We start from the raw sequence: 14,679 nt of genomic DNA on the forward strand, positions 1-14,679 counted from the left end.
GTAGCGGCCCGTGGTGTAACTTGGATTCTTGCCTCTGATGCAAAGTCCAAGAATTGAAGAACAAAATGAGTCTGGTAATAAGTCATAAGGGGAGATAAATCTGCACTTCCTTGGCTTCTTAGGGAATCCCCAGGAGACTTGAGGACAATCCTACTTGAATCTGGGCCCCCTCCACCAGTGGAAGCAGCAGGCCATTGCTCACTGGCACACTGTCATCTTCTCTCAGAGCATTCCCGGCCTTGGGGGTCATCCCTCTGCAGCAGGAGCACCCCAGAGCTCCAGCCTCCTGGAACCAAATCCTGTTCTCTAGAAAGGATCTGATACACTCACTCCCCCTAAACTGTAAATGCTGATGGGATGTTATCTTCTCAGACAAATGGATAAACAAACTATGAAATTTTGCTCAATGATGAAAAGAAACAAACTACTGATATTTGCAATTATAGGTGAATCTCAAAAACGTTATGCTTAGGAGAAGAAACCAGACACAAATGAGTACCAAAGCGCACATAGTTTAGAAGTGGGTGAATGATGAGGCTAGATCTGCTAAGGGGTCAAAAGATTGTACTGGCATGTCTAGCATTTCTCTGTAGAATGTGTAGATATATGTCATCTATGTGGGTTCATCCAAAGTTCTGAGGATAAAGAAGCAGTCCTCTTTAACATCCTGTTATACATATCTGTGTCCTCAACCAGAAGCTGCTTGTTATCAACTCAGCATTCCTTCTTTCATCCTTTTTCATTCCAGAACCCAAATTTACTCAAGTAGCAATTCTATTCTACATGGAGTTTCTTCCTGATTTGCTTAAGTTTATCGTGGTTATCTAGATTATTTTAGGGTTGGGTATGCGACTCCCTTCTGGCCCATGAGATGTGAAAGGGCTGGGAATTGCTGGGAAAGGTTCTCCTCCTCTTAACAAGGAGATGACACAAGAGGTGGCCTTCTACTCTTCTAGACGTTGTTAAAACCAACAGAGACACCTAAACCAGATGTCACCCTCAGGGGAGATGATGACATGGAGACAAAGCTAAAACCCTAAGAATGGTAGAACATAAAGATAGAAAAACTGAATCCTTGATCATGTGGTTGAGTCACTGAATTAATCAACTCTGAAGCAGCCTCCCTCTGAATTTCATGTTAAGAAAAAAAATAAATTTGCTTAAATAAAATTGGTTAAGACACATTGAGTTGACTTTTCTGTTCCTTGCTGCTGAAAGTATCTTAACTAATATAACAACCAATTCCTTTAGGGTGATACATAGTCCCCACTAAATAAAAGACACTCAATAAATATTAATTAAAATATTATAAGAATGCATATCTCAGACCCTCTGATGACCTCAAGTACAGCTGCATCATTCCATCTACACGAGCTTGAATTTGAGCTTGTTTATACTGCAAAACAAAAGCAAAGTAAAAGGACGTGGTAGGATTTATGGAGAGTGAGCACATCTGGGAATCACTGATGGTCAAGAGTCAGCAGAAAGCACAACCATCTGGCTGGACAGATGTGGTTTATGCCTACAGGGACTTTGACATATGAAATCCTTGAAAATCCTGCTATTTACATAGGGGAACGATGGCACATCAAGGGGTAAGTGATAACCTGAAAGCTTTTCCCAGTCTGAGGTATATCGAAGACAAAAGAAACAGATACTGAACCTCTAGAACAAAAGGTTTAAAGGTTTTGGTTATGACCCGAGTTAGTATACTCTTTTACACTGAGAGAAATGCCATTCCACATGGATTTTTTCTTTTTGCATATTGCCATAGCCAAAGTGACTTTTGGAGTGGGGAAAATGGCAACTCTGGGAAGTCTTTGTTCAAACAATAACCCAAAACTCCATGGGGACCTTAGTCAACACTGTATCATTTCACCCAATCATATCCAATTTTTTTAAAAGTGGACTTTAGTTGTCAGTGAAGTTTTAAGTTCACAGCAAAAATGAATGGAAGGTACAGAGATTTCCCATATGCCTCCTGCCCCGCCCATACACAGCTTTCCCCGTCATTACCATCCCTCACCAGAGTGGTACAGTTAATGTGTTACAGTTGATTAACCTATATTTACATGTCATTATCACCAAAGTATGTACTTTACATTAGGGTTCTCTCTTGGTCTATGGGTTTACAACTATGCAATGATGTGTAGCTACCATTATAGCATCATACAGAAGAGTTTCACCACCTTAAAAAATTCTATGTACTTTGGCTACTTATCCTTTAAACACTATGCCTGCCAACCACAGATCTTTTTACTGTCTCCATAGTTCTGCCTTTTCCAGAATGTCATATAGTTGGAATTATGCTATAGTATGCAGCCTTTTCAGATTGGCTTCTTTCAGTTGATAATATGTGTTTAATTTTCCTCCATGTCTTTTCATGGCTTGATAGCTCATTTCTATTGTCTGGTTGTACCATCGTTTATCTCCACCAACCCACTAAAGGACGTCTCGATTGCTTCCAAGTTTTGGCTATTGTGAATAAAGCTGCTATGAACAGCTATGTGCAGGTTTTCGGATAGACATAGTTTTCAATTCATTTCAACTCATCTAAGTAGCAAGGAGTGTAATTGCTGGATCGTAAGATAAGAGTGTGTTTAGTCTTGTAAGAAACCACCAAACCGTCTTCCAAAGCGGCTGCACCATTTGCATTCCCACCAGCAATAAATGAGAGTGCCGGTTGCTCCACAGCCCGCCAGCGTTTGGTGGTGTCAGTGTTCTGGGTTTTGGCCATTCCAATAGGAGTGTAGTGGGGTCTTTTTGTTTTAATTTCTATTTCCCTGATGACATATAATGCTCTTTCATATGCTTTCTTTTTTTTTTTTTTTTTTAGATTTTTGGTTCTCTTTTTTTAAACGTTGTTACTGTATCTTTATTTATTTTTAATTGAGGTATAATTGGCAAACAACATTATATTAGTTTCAATATTATCATTAGTTTTTAGCATAATTATTTGATATTTGTATGTATTGCAAAATGATCACAAGTCTAGTTAACATTCATCACCGTACTTAGTTATAGAATTTTTTCTTGCGATGAGAACATTTAAGATTTATTCTCTTGCCACTTTCAAATATGCAATATACTTTTCATGTGCTTATTTGCCATCTGTGCATCTTCTTTGGTGAGGTATCTATTCAGGTCTTTGGCCCATTTTTTAGTTGAGTTATTTGTTTTCTTATTGTTGAGCCAAATTTTTAACTTCATTTTGGTAATAGATTTCAAAAGAGATTGATCCTCTTCCCAACCAGATTCCATCCATCTATTCTGGTTGCTCTAAAACTCACATGAAGGCAAGGCTAGAATTTCCATTGAATGCAATACGCATTATTCGACATCTTTTATGTGCCCAAAAGATTTTTAAAGTATTGTGGAAGATACAGAAAAGGCGGAATACAGTCCCTGTCATCTTGGCAATCTTTGGGAAACCAAAAATAAGGCAATGGAAAAAAACTCAATAGCACTAAAGGACACAAAAGATTAATTTGTGTGATATCCCCTCTAAGTACTTCCCATGAAACTCTTTTTAAAAAAAATTTTGTATATACATACATTTAAAAGTTGCTTTATGAAAGATGATGATCAATTATGCAGATATATTACTGAGAACTATTTTTTTCGATCTTAAAAAAAACACACTTTCTTTCAAAATACCTTTAGCTTTACAAAAGAGTTGTAAAGGTAGCACAGAGGATTCCCGTGGGCCCATCCCACTGTTTTCACCAATGTTATCATTTTCAACCACCATACACATTTCAAAATGAAGAATTTAATACTGGCACAACATTATTAACTAAACCACAAACTCTATTTGTATTTCGCCAGGTTTTCCACTAACATCCTTCTAATATAGGATACAACATTGCGATTCCTTTTCATCACATGTCCTTGATAGCTGTGAGCAGTATCGATCTAGTACTTTTTAGTATTTGTTCCTCGACGTGTTTTTGTCTGACGTTTTCTCATGGTTAGGGTCAGGTTTTGAATTTTTTGCAAAAATGCCACAGAGGTGAGATTTCTTTTTATAGTATTCTATCAGGATAGAATAAAAAATATCAGGATATCAATTTTACTTGGTATAGTATGTTAATTATAATCACCTGGTTAAGGTAATAAAACCTCTAGGTTTCTTTACTGTAAAGTTACTGTTTCTCCCCTTCTATACTCCATTTGTTAAAAGTCAGTTGCGAACTCCAGAACACTCAGAAGAAGAGGAATTAAGAACTGTCTCCTAGAGAGAAAAGTATCAAGGAAATCGTGGACATCTATACCACAATAATTAATAAATATTTGAGGGAAGATGCCTTTACGATATGCAAATTTTTTTCCCCTTAAAGTTTTATTTACTAATTAATGGAATTTTTCTGCAGCAATTGTTACTGCGGTGTTCTAATGGTGTTTTTTTTTTTTTTTTAAATTTTTTTGTTCCTTTTACATTTATTATTTAGAAATATTCTGTAGGGAAGATTCATCCTTTATCTCCCATTTATTTATCAATTCATTATTTATTTATGTTAGTATGGACTCATAGACATTTATTTTATTCTTTTGATTATAATCCTATGTTATCATTATTTATCTTGTTGCTCAAATTATTCCAGCTTTGACCATTGTGAGTTCTTTCAGCTTTGTCCCACCTCCCATGAAGGCGAAGGTGAATCTGCAGAACCATAGTCAACAAGTAGGATTAAGAAAACTAGGGCTCATACTACAATGTTGATAAGATTATCTGACTTCTTAAACCTATGACTCATTAGTATTCAGGAAGGATCTTGCAAAACATAATTTGATAATATTAAGGACACATGTTCCAAGTTTAAACATTGCCAGGTAGCTATCTGCCTCACTTCAGTTGATCAAGACAATAGACAGCATACAGTAATATGTAGTCCAGCTGCCTGAGCCAGTCTCAACATCCCAAAGAATGGGAGCATTTTATTATTTACACTAGCCATGAAACCAATGGTATATCCTTCTACTTTTTCTTTCTTCTTCCCTTCCTTCCTTTCTTTCTCCTTACTGAAGACTATTAATCTATAAATTTATAAACTGCATGTACACTTCACATTACTGATGCACTTAATTATATCAGGCAGAATAGAAGAAGGACTGAAACAGTTCTTTTATATCTCTTTCAAATAGATAAATTGATGGAACTCTGCAAGTGGAGAAAATTTATAACAAAGAGTCATACTCTCAAAGACTACATCAGTGGAAATAAAGACCAGGGTGGAAACAACCAACCAGTGAGCTGAAGTATAATAATGATCATTAAACAGAGGTATGGTAGTGATCATTAACAAATGCTTAGCAACTGGGTTTCTGTCAATGGATGATGGATCCTTCAGGAACCTGAAGACTGTACTGAGTCTATGAAAGAATATAAGCATTATGAGAGAGCCTCAACTTTGTCTGAGCTATTATCAAGAGATAAAATGTCTGTAGGCAAATGACTGACCAGAAAATCCAGCTTGTCAGTGACATTTCCCAGACTTACACAAGAATACTGAGCAAGTGAGGCCCCACAAATAATCACCCCAGTAGGAAAAAAAAAAAATGCACATTCCATTGAGATTAGAATCCCCGGGGAGGCAGGAAGCAAACAGTACAAAGGCACTGATTAAGCAGAGGAATTTGTGTGAGGTTTTGGGGCTTTACATAAAACACTCATGAAAATGCATCTCCTCAGGAACGCTCTATTGCAACCACACTAAGATGGCTCTGCTTCCCTAAAATTAGAACTGTGTCCTCTGATTAGCCTATGTATACTAGAAAAACTACTGGTACAGGAAGAGGGGTGGTATCATGGGTTAACATCTGTAAGTGAAACTTTGTGATATGTCCTTTAAACTTAAGGTGTACTTCCCCCGGTGCATTATACTAAGCTTATCTCCTAGTGGTCTTTGATTTCCAAAAGGCACCCAGAACTGAAATAACTGATGGTGGGTTGGATAAACAAACCAAGGATTTTGCAAGGATGGGGAAAAGGTACAATTGCCATTTTACCATTATTTTATTATTTTATTGTAGTTTTTGTTTTGTGTGTGTCAGACACTCTTAGTTGTCTACTCACTAGTCGACTGTCTGCCACTTGTCCTTCTTCCTCGTTAACAGAACCCAAATGTTGCTCACTGTTCTTTGAGGAAGCATGTCCTTCGAGAAAGGAACAGTCTCCTTCTAGCCCCATGGGGCTAATGGCTCTTGCCGAGTGATTTGTTTTAGGCAACAGGCAGGTGTGACAATCCTAGCCAATGAGACAGGAGGGATGTGGGCAGGGACGACTTTGGAAAGAATTTCCTCAGAATCGTAAGGGGACATGTGACAGGGTCATTTCATGTTTCTGCCTCTGGAAGAATGTCAATCTATATTTTATTTATCTATTTATTTATTTAATGATTATTCATCGCTCAACATGTATCCTGAAATTCAAAGTCTACCTGTTCTTGAACTGGAAAGGAATAGCTTTAAAATATAGGTGAGTTTCAAAGGTACATTCTAATAAAGTTGTGTACTTTAAAAATAGAGTAGAACTATGGCCATGCCACCCTGAACACTCCCGATCCTATCTGATCTCAGAAGGAAAGCAGGGTCGGGCCTGGCTAGTACTTGGATGGGAGACCACCTAGGAAGACTGGGTGCTGTAGGCATAAAAAAAAAAAAAAAAGTAGAAATGTAAAGGAAATAGCAGACCAGAAGAAGTAAGGGCTGTGTTTCCAACTGAAAAGTTCTGAAGGCCTAGTTCAGTTTAGAGGTCGGGAGAAGGAGCTGTGTGCTGTAGACAAAGACCAAAGGCGAGGAGGTAGGAAGGAGAAAACAGCACCAAAGTTCCAAGAAAATCAACCAACTCCAAAGCCCAGGGGGTCACCAAAGATTTATAGGAGGGTATAGCGCCAAAGTCCTAGGCTGAGGAGCAGAACTAATGGTCCAATAATCTGAAAGACCAATGTACACTCGAACAGGGCGCGACTTCTAATCTATTATGACTGATGTTTGCTCTTTGCCGTGGTTTTAACTTACCCACTGCACAAGCATGAGTATGCTCATCCACGTGCATGTGGTACGAGAGGAACTGAGTCTGACCCCACTGGGTGCATCCTGACCCCAGCACAGACCAAGGTTCTGCTCCTGTTGCAGGCCCCCTCCTTGGCTTCCTCCTTTTTCTCTGGCATCTTCTTTGGGACTCTTTTCTCCTTCCACCCATCCCATAAATTACCTGTTCTCAAAGTGTGGTTCGGCGACTCTCAAAGGGGCCTGAAACACTTTGAGGGGAAATGCGACATTAAAACTATTTTCATCATAATAAAATGTTACTTGTTGTTTTAACTCTCATTCTCTAATGCATGCTCAGTGGAGTTTTTCCTGAGGCTACATGGTGTGTGATATGGCAACAGATTAACTATAGAAATAAATATGAAAATCTAGCTGCAAAAAGATTTGCAAAAATGCAAATAATACCAATCTCCATGTTAAATTTTTGTTTTAGAAAGTACAGCTACTTTTCATTAAAAGACGTTATTTATTCTAATATATAATGGGGCTAGTTACTGCTACTTAAAAATGAATTGATAAAAATATTTTTAAAAATTTCCATTTTCAATTTCTAATATGCGGTGCCTGGACCAGCGGCCTCAGAGCTTGTGAGAAATGCCATTTCTCCCGCTTCTCCCCAGACCTATTGACTCAGAAGCTCTTCAGGTGGGGGTGGGAGAAACCCTCCGGGTGATGATCGCCAAAGCGTGAGAGCCACCACTCTGATACATTCATCTCTCGTCATTTCTTCAAGACGGGCTGAAACGCATGACCTCCTGAGCCCTCTCAGTGCCAGTCGCAAGGAGTTGTGACTCCGATGCTGAGTGACGGGCCTGTCTTAGTCTGCTCAGGTTGCCATAACAAAATGCCACAGGCTGGGTGACTCAAACAAGAGAAACTTATTCTCCCGCAGTGCGAAAGGATAGAAGTCTGAGATCGAGATATCAGCAGGTTTGGTTCCTCCTGAGGCCTCGCTCCTTGGCTGGCAGACAGCTCCTCGCTGCGTCCTCACATGATCTTTCCCCTGTGTGTCTTGAAAACCATTCCTTCTGCTGCACTTTATATCCCAGTTGGTGGCATCTCCATCCACGAGTTGTCACCTAAGCTAGAAACTCCGGTGGGGAGTGGGGAATCATCGTGGTCTTCTCACTCTCTCACACCACCTAGGACAAATCCATTACTAAATCCTCCAATTACGTCTAGATTTTTCTCACCCAAAACTCAGCTATCGATGTGCAAATTCAGGCCCTTGTCGTTTTTCACCTATACCAGTGGGCTCCATCTTTTTTCTTCTGAGAAGAATATACTCGCATAACCACAGCAGGTGTGCTTGGGACACTCCCCAGTCTATGAGCAGGCCGCACAGATAAAACAGGCAGTTTCATCCTGAGCAGTTTCCTGGTGGTCCCTAGCAGGGACCAGAGACAGTTCCCAGGCTGACCAGGTCACAGCACTGTCGCTGAGAGCTGCTGGTCTGCATGACAGCAAAAGCCTTCTGAATGACCTTCTGGAAAAAGCCTGGCTCCCTCAAGTCCAGCCACTGCATGCAGCCAGGAGGCTCTTCCTAAACGACCCAACCAGGCCAGTCCTGCTTACAAACCATCTGAAGCTTCTCATCGAATACAGAACAAAACCCAACCACCTTCACGAGGAACACAGAACTCGCCATGCTCTAATCCCCATTGGCCTCTCCAGCCTCATTGCTGGACTCTCCACGCCTGGCACCCTCAGCTCTGGCAGCCCCAGCCCTGCAGTGCCCCAGACACGGTCCTAGTCCTTACCTCTGTGCCAGTCCTCATTTCGCCATGCTGATCGGATGCCCTTCTTTCATTACTCACTGTGCCATACTCTTTAAATCAGCTAAATATCACCTCCTGCAGGAAGCCTTCAGTGGCAATGCCCCTCCCATGTCCTCCTCCCCACTTCAGGTAACCTGTACTCACCCCTCCCAGGCATTTGCCTCCCTGTTCTGCACTCATATCTTTAGAAATCTCTCTCATTAGACTCAGTTCTTTGAGGACCGAGACCATGTCTTTTTCTTACTTTTATTCCCAGTGTTGAGCACAAGATCCCTATTCATAGTGGGTGCCCCCGTACATGTTAGATGAGTGAAGGAATGACTTCCAGGAATACTGGAGCTGACTCAAGCGGCAGAGTCCACAAGAGCGCCATGTGCCAGACAGACTCCAAAGTGCGGGCAGGGGTTGGCGTAGTCACTGGGCAAGGCAAGGCTGGGCGGGATAGCTTCAACATGAAAAGCCCTGAGATAAATGAGAGAGGAAAATGGTGATCCCGAGCCCTGGTTTTCAAAGCCTGGGGTCTGCCCCCACAGCCTTGCCACTCTTAAACTGACTATGCTCCAACTGTTTTCAGGGTAGGCGTCCAATTTCAGTCACCAAGACATATTACATATTAAGCTCAGTTTTGGGGATTTAGACAGTGTCAATTAATATCCTATTTCTGGAATGTAATCTTTGTCTTCTCAAATCAACTGCAATTTCCCTATGCAAACTGCCCCCACATAGGAAGACTCAGAGGGACCACTGCACATTCTAACAGCGCCTCTGCTCCTGGAATGCAGCAGATAATCTCAGAGAAGTTTATATCATCCCCTTGAGTACAGTAGACCAAGGCTCCTGTTTCCCTTTTGTGACAGCCCTTCAGATGTTTACATCTTATCTCCTCTTGGCCACCAGCTCCAATTTTTCAACCATTCCTTCCTTGAGATCCTTTCTAAAACCCCTCACAATCACGCTCACTCACAAACATTCCAGCGCTGTATTTGTCAATGTTCCTTTTAAAACACGTTGCCTGGAATTGAGCACAGTACTCCATCTGTCCTCTTAACGATGCAAGGTCGTTTATGTCAGTAGATGCTTTTATTTCTTATAGTGGTTATGATGCTGCTAAGATTACTTTGGTTTTTAGTAGCCATGTCATCACGGCCTTGATAGCTGTGAAATGTGGAACAATATAATTATAATCGGAGCATGGATACAGGACTTTGCCTTTGTCTCTGTGCATGAATATGGGCTGGGGAGGCGAGGTGACTGGGAGATAGCCTCAGAATGTAATATTCCAGCCACAACCTTGACCTGGCAGCAGACACTTAAAGGGTTACTAAGAAGCAGAATTTCCTGGGAGATATTAAGCAGATGCTGGAGATGTGAGCTGGTTCTTAAAAGAATTCAATCTAAACGAAAGAGGTAGAAAAGAGGAGGACATGGTACAAATTTCCTGTCATGCCCAAGGGAGCAATCACCTTAAAAATTGGGTGAAAGTGGTCAAACGGTACAAACTTCCAATTATAAAATAATTAAGTCATGGGGATGTCATGTACAGCATGGTGACTACAGTTAATAATACTACATTATACATTTGAAAGTTGCTAAAAGAATAGATTCTTAAAAGTTGTCATTACAAGAAAAAATTTTAAGTATGTACGGGTGATGGATGTTGATAGATTTATTGTGATCATTTCACAATAGATACAAATATCAAGTCATTATATGGTACCTGAAACTAATACAATGTTACATGTCAATTATATCTCAATTAAAAAAAAATAAATTAGGGCCCATGACAAGGACTCCAGATATCTGATGAAGAGATTTCACGATGAAACCATGATGAGGTCATGCACCTGGACATCTCTTTTCACCCCTGGTATGGGAGTCACAAACAACTGGCGGCAGCATGTAACCAGTGAATTTAAGAAATAAAATAAAATTCGTATGTGGTTGGGGTCAGTAGATGTTTATATCTGTTTAATAGATAAGTGATCATTTTTATTATCTCTCCTTATGCAGTCTCAGATGACTTTCTTCTGTATAACAAAAAATTCTTTAGTTTTCATATAGTAAGTGGCTAATTCAATATTCACTCTGTTCCCCCCTGTTCCCCACACCTATCCACCTTGATTTTTGGTCTCTTTTTATAAACTGCTGCCGAACACATCTTTCGCATCAGCTTTGGTGCAAGCAGCTCTAGCTATCTCTTCCAGCTTTGAGCCATCTATAAACTGCAAAGCATGCTTTCTATAGAATCCATAACATAAATTAAGGTGCCAACGGTGTCCATCTAAATAGGAATCATTAATCTAGCCAAGAGGTGGAGAGAAAAAGTGGAGAGGGGATTTTTCTAGTAATTCTGATAAGTCTGTAATACTGATAATTGTGTTACTGATAATTCTGATAAAACTGCCAAAGTATCTGATAATATTGTCAACAGGTTATTTTCAAATCATGATTTAGGAACATGGGAAGGGAGTTTGCCTAGACTTAATTTTATTTTTTTACACAGTGGCTAGCAAGTCTTACAACTAGTAACTCCTATGCCATAATTATAATGAATTGTTCCATTAACTCTTGTCTTTCCTTTGGACAGTTACCTATTTCTTGTTTTGTATCCAAACCTCTCAATCACTTTATTTCTCCTGTCACCAGTCAATTCCCATTTCGTCGTTGTTTAACATTCTTTAATGGACAGTTTTGGAAGAGGTAAAACTGCATTCAGCTTGCTTTGTCATTTGATAAAAACTCCAATAGGTAAGAGAGGAAACTAATATTATTCATTTGTTTCTATTTCCTTCCCAGAGACCTGACTTAATATTAATGAAGCAGTCACGTCTACAGCTGTCAGGAGGAGCTGGGGGTAAAATCATTAGAAACCATGGTTTAGCAGATGGAGTTGGAGATCTGAGGAAGGGGACAGGAGACGTGGATGTATTTTGTAAACCTAAATGTTTTAAGATGTAATTCCAAATATCCTATTTACTTTGGCTTTCTTTTATCATAAAACAGGCAGTTCTTTGTGTCTTGAAAGAGACATGCAGGCTGCAAAGAGCCATCTGAACTGCCTGGCAATGTCTTTAATCTTGACCATTTTCAAACACAGATCTCAATGGTGAACAATTTTCTGAGGACTTCTTACAATGCAGAGTCTGTTCAGAGGATGCTGATTTCAAAACCTCTGTACACAGGGCTTAATGAAGAGGGGAAGTAAGCGCACAGCTTTGGGTAACTTAAGAAAAAGGAAGAAAATTCCACGGGAAATGAAAGACTACCCAAGTAGAAAGCCTGTAGCATACTATGATTTAGAATAAAAGAAATGTAACTCTTTCAGTTTTAACAGAGACCAGTGCTTGCCCTCCAGCACTGCAAAGGATTACACAGTTTCTAGTTGTCTGAATAAGCACAAATAAAAAAGGATGCATGTAAAAGGTGCTTACTATGATTGCAGGCAAGGGACTTTGACTCATCTTTCACTGTGATTTAGGTTCTATAATTTTCCATCAACTTTTATTCTCTTAGGACTATAAAAAGTCTACCCACTCATGAGCTGGTAAGGGTGTTGTATACTTACTGTTTATCAGTGTAGTATGTGGATAGATTGACCAATTAATAATACCACCCTGAAAAGTCTAGTAACTTAGGGATTTAGGAATGAGGATGGATTTTAGAGCTGACTGTGTGTGCACATGTGAACATGAACCAGTGGAGGAGGAATTCAGTAACCCCCTTTCAGCACTGATCAGCACTGTTTGCCTAGGTCTATGCTTTGCGCTTGTCCTGCTTTGTTCTTGTATCACATGAGGCTGACTGACCTTTGTAGGCTGTTTCCCAGCCTCCTGTTTCAGAGATTGGCCAGAGATTGGAGCGTGGGAAGAGGAGAGAAGCCCGGCTATTGTTCATCTTCCTTCTCTGACAGTGGTTTTATTTCTTTCATGGCTTCAGCTTCCAATGAACAAGCCCAACATGATTACAGCTTTTACTGGTCACCTATGTCTCCCCAGCTTAAGGGTCACAGCAGCTTACAGCTGTGGCCAACTTTAGGCTGTCTCACTGTCTCCTGGTGAACTTCTTGTTTTAGTGGCCAGTTTCCTACATTAAACTCCTTCTATTTTAAAACCATAAAGTGGTTTCTGTTTCCTAATTGGATCCTGAATGGTACAACAGATGTATAGGTACAGTGTCATCCATTGAATCATGGCTTCCTTTAATTTTATATGGAATTCCCTACTTTCAAAATGAAAATAATAATAGCTAATATATAGAGGATACTTTATAAATACTAGGTAAAAGTACTTAGTCACTAAGAAAGGATAGCTACAGCTTTAGATTCTAGCTTCTCTTGGAAGCGACTGTGCTATACACCTCCTCAGAGGTACCAGTTGCTCACGACCCTTTTGATGGTCCAAATACTGTGCACTCAGTGCTCCAACTCAAAGTCTAAGGACCACTTGTGCACCCGTGAGACGGAGATGGGACTTTCTCCAAGCTTTAGCTTCTATGACCTCCTCTGGAAACATCTCTTCTTTTTTTGGTTTCAGTTCTAGAGATAGCAGATGCCTCTTTCACTAATCATCTGGTTTACCTCAGCATCCAGGCTTCCAACATCTGAGAACCGATCTCTTATATTCAACATCCTTTAGTTGAAACATCTAGCATGGTTTATGCTACTCTGATTAGACCTTGACTGAAACATAGGTTCTTCTACCTTAATTCCAGTAAGCGGCCCATTGATTCTAAATATTAGCACTGTCAGCCCATTTATTTTTGTATTTATTTCAACTATGCTAAGTTTATGAGCTCTTATCATTTATACCACTACTTTCCATTTTCTTTTTTTTCTTATAGCTCTTTTTTAGAAAATAATAAGAACAAATACAAACACTATCAAATAATTGCATAAATACTGTTTACAAACATAGCAATACTGCTAAAATAGACTATTTGACTGGCAGGCAGTGACTATGCAATACTTCGAAACATTCATTAGCAACTGACACATGAAAGATATGCTTGGCTTGCAAAGGATGATTCGGGGATACGTGAATGCTTAACGATTTAAAAGCTGAGACTCTTCTTTATTTGCTTTCCTGCAAAGGAAATATAGAACTCTATTGGCAGAATATTTTGATCGGCCATCTTGATCTCATTGCCACCTGCCAACAGATTACTCTTTATGTTATCGGGGACATGTGATGAAAAGCAAAAGCTTCCTGCTAAAGCCTGTTGATATGTGTGATAGAATTCTAAGGTGGTCCCATAAGATTTCTGTCCTGTGGTTTATAATCTTCTCTTTGAGTATGAGTGAACCTGTGAATATGACAGATGTCACTCCATGATTACGTTACCTTATGTGGTGGAAGGGATTTTGTAGGTGTAATTAAGTTCCCTAGGCAGCTGACTTTGACTTAATCAAAGAGAAGATTATCCTAGATGGGCCCGTCTTAGTAGGATGAGCCCTTAAAAGGGACTGCACCCTTCTTGAACCCTGAACCAGAGATTCAAAGTGAGACAGAGAGGACTTTTGGAAGGGGACCATATGGCATAGACCTGAGAGTGGCCTCTAGTAGCTGAGAATGGTCCCCAGAAAACAGACAGCAAGAAAGCAGGAACCTCAGTCCTACAACCACAAGGACATGAATTCTGCCAATAACCTAAGGAAGCTTAGAAGTGAATCTTTCCTTAGTCAGGCTTCGAGATGAGGACTCACCTTGCTGACACCTTGACTTCAGCTTTGTATGACACTAACCTGTGCTAGATTCCTGACCCATAGAACTGGTAGGTAATAAATTTATGTTGTGTTAAATCACTAAGACTGTGGTAATTTGTTACATAGTAATAGAAAAATAATACATTC

The 14,679-nt window shown here is 39.9% G+C and overlaps 1 pseudogene; it reads left to right on the forward strand.

The window, feature by feature from the left end:
* Positions 1-6,531: 6,531 nt before the first annotated feature.
* LOC118612098 lies at positions 6,532-6,650 on the forward strand (annotated as a pseudogene).
* The last annotated feature ends 8,029 nt before the right edge of the window (positions 6,651-14,679 follow it).

The sequence above is a fragment of the Rousettus aegyptiacus genome, unplaced genomic scaffold, assembly GCF_014176215.1.
Source record: "Rousettus aegyptiacus isolate mRouAeg1 unplaced genomic scaffold, mRouAeg1.p scaffold_m13_p_15, whole genome shotgun sequence".
Lineage (NCBI taxonomy): Eukaryota > Metazoa > Chordata > Mammalia > Chiroptera > Pteropodidae > Rousettus > Rousettus aegyptiacus.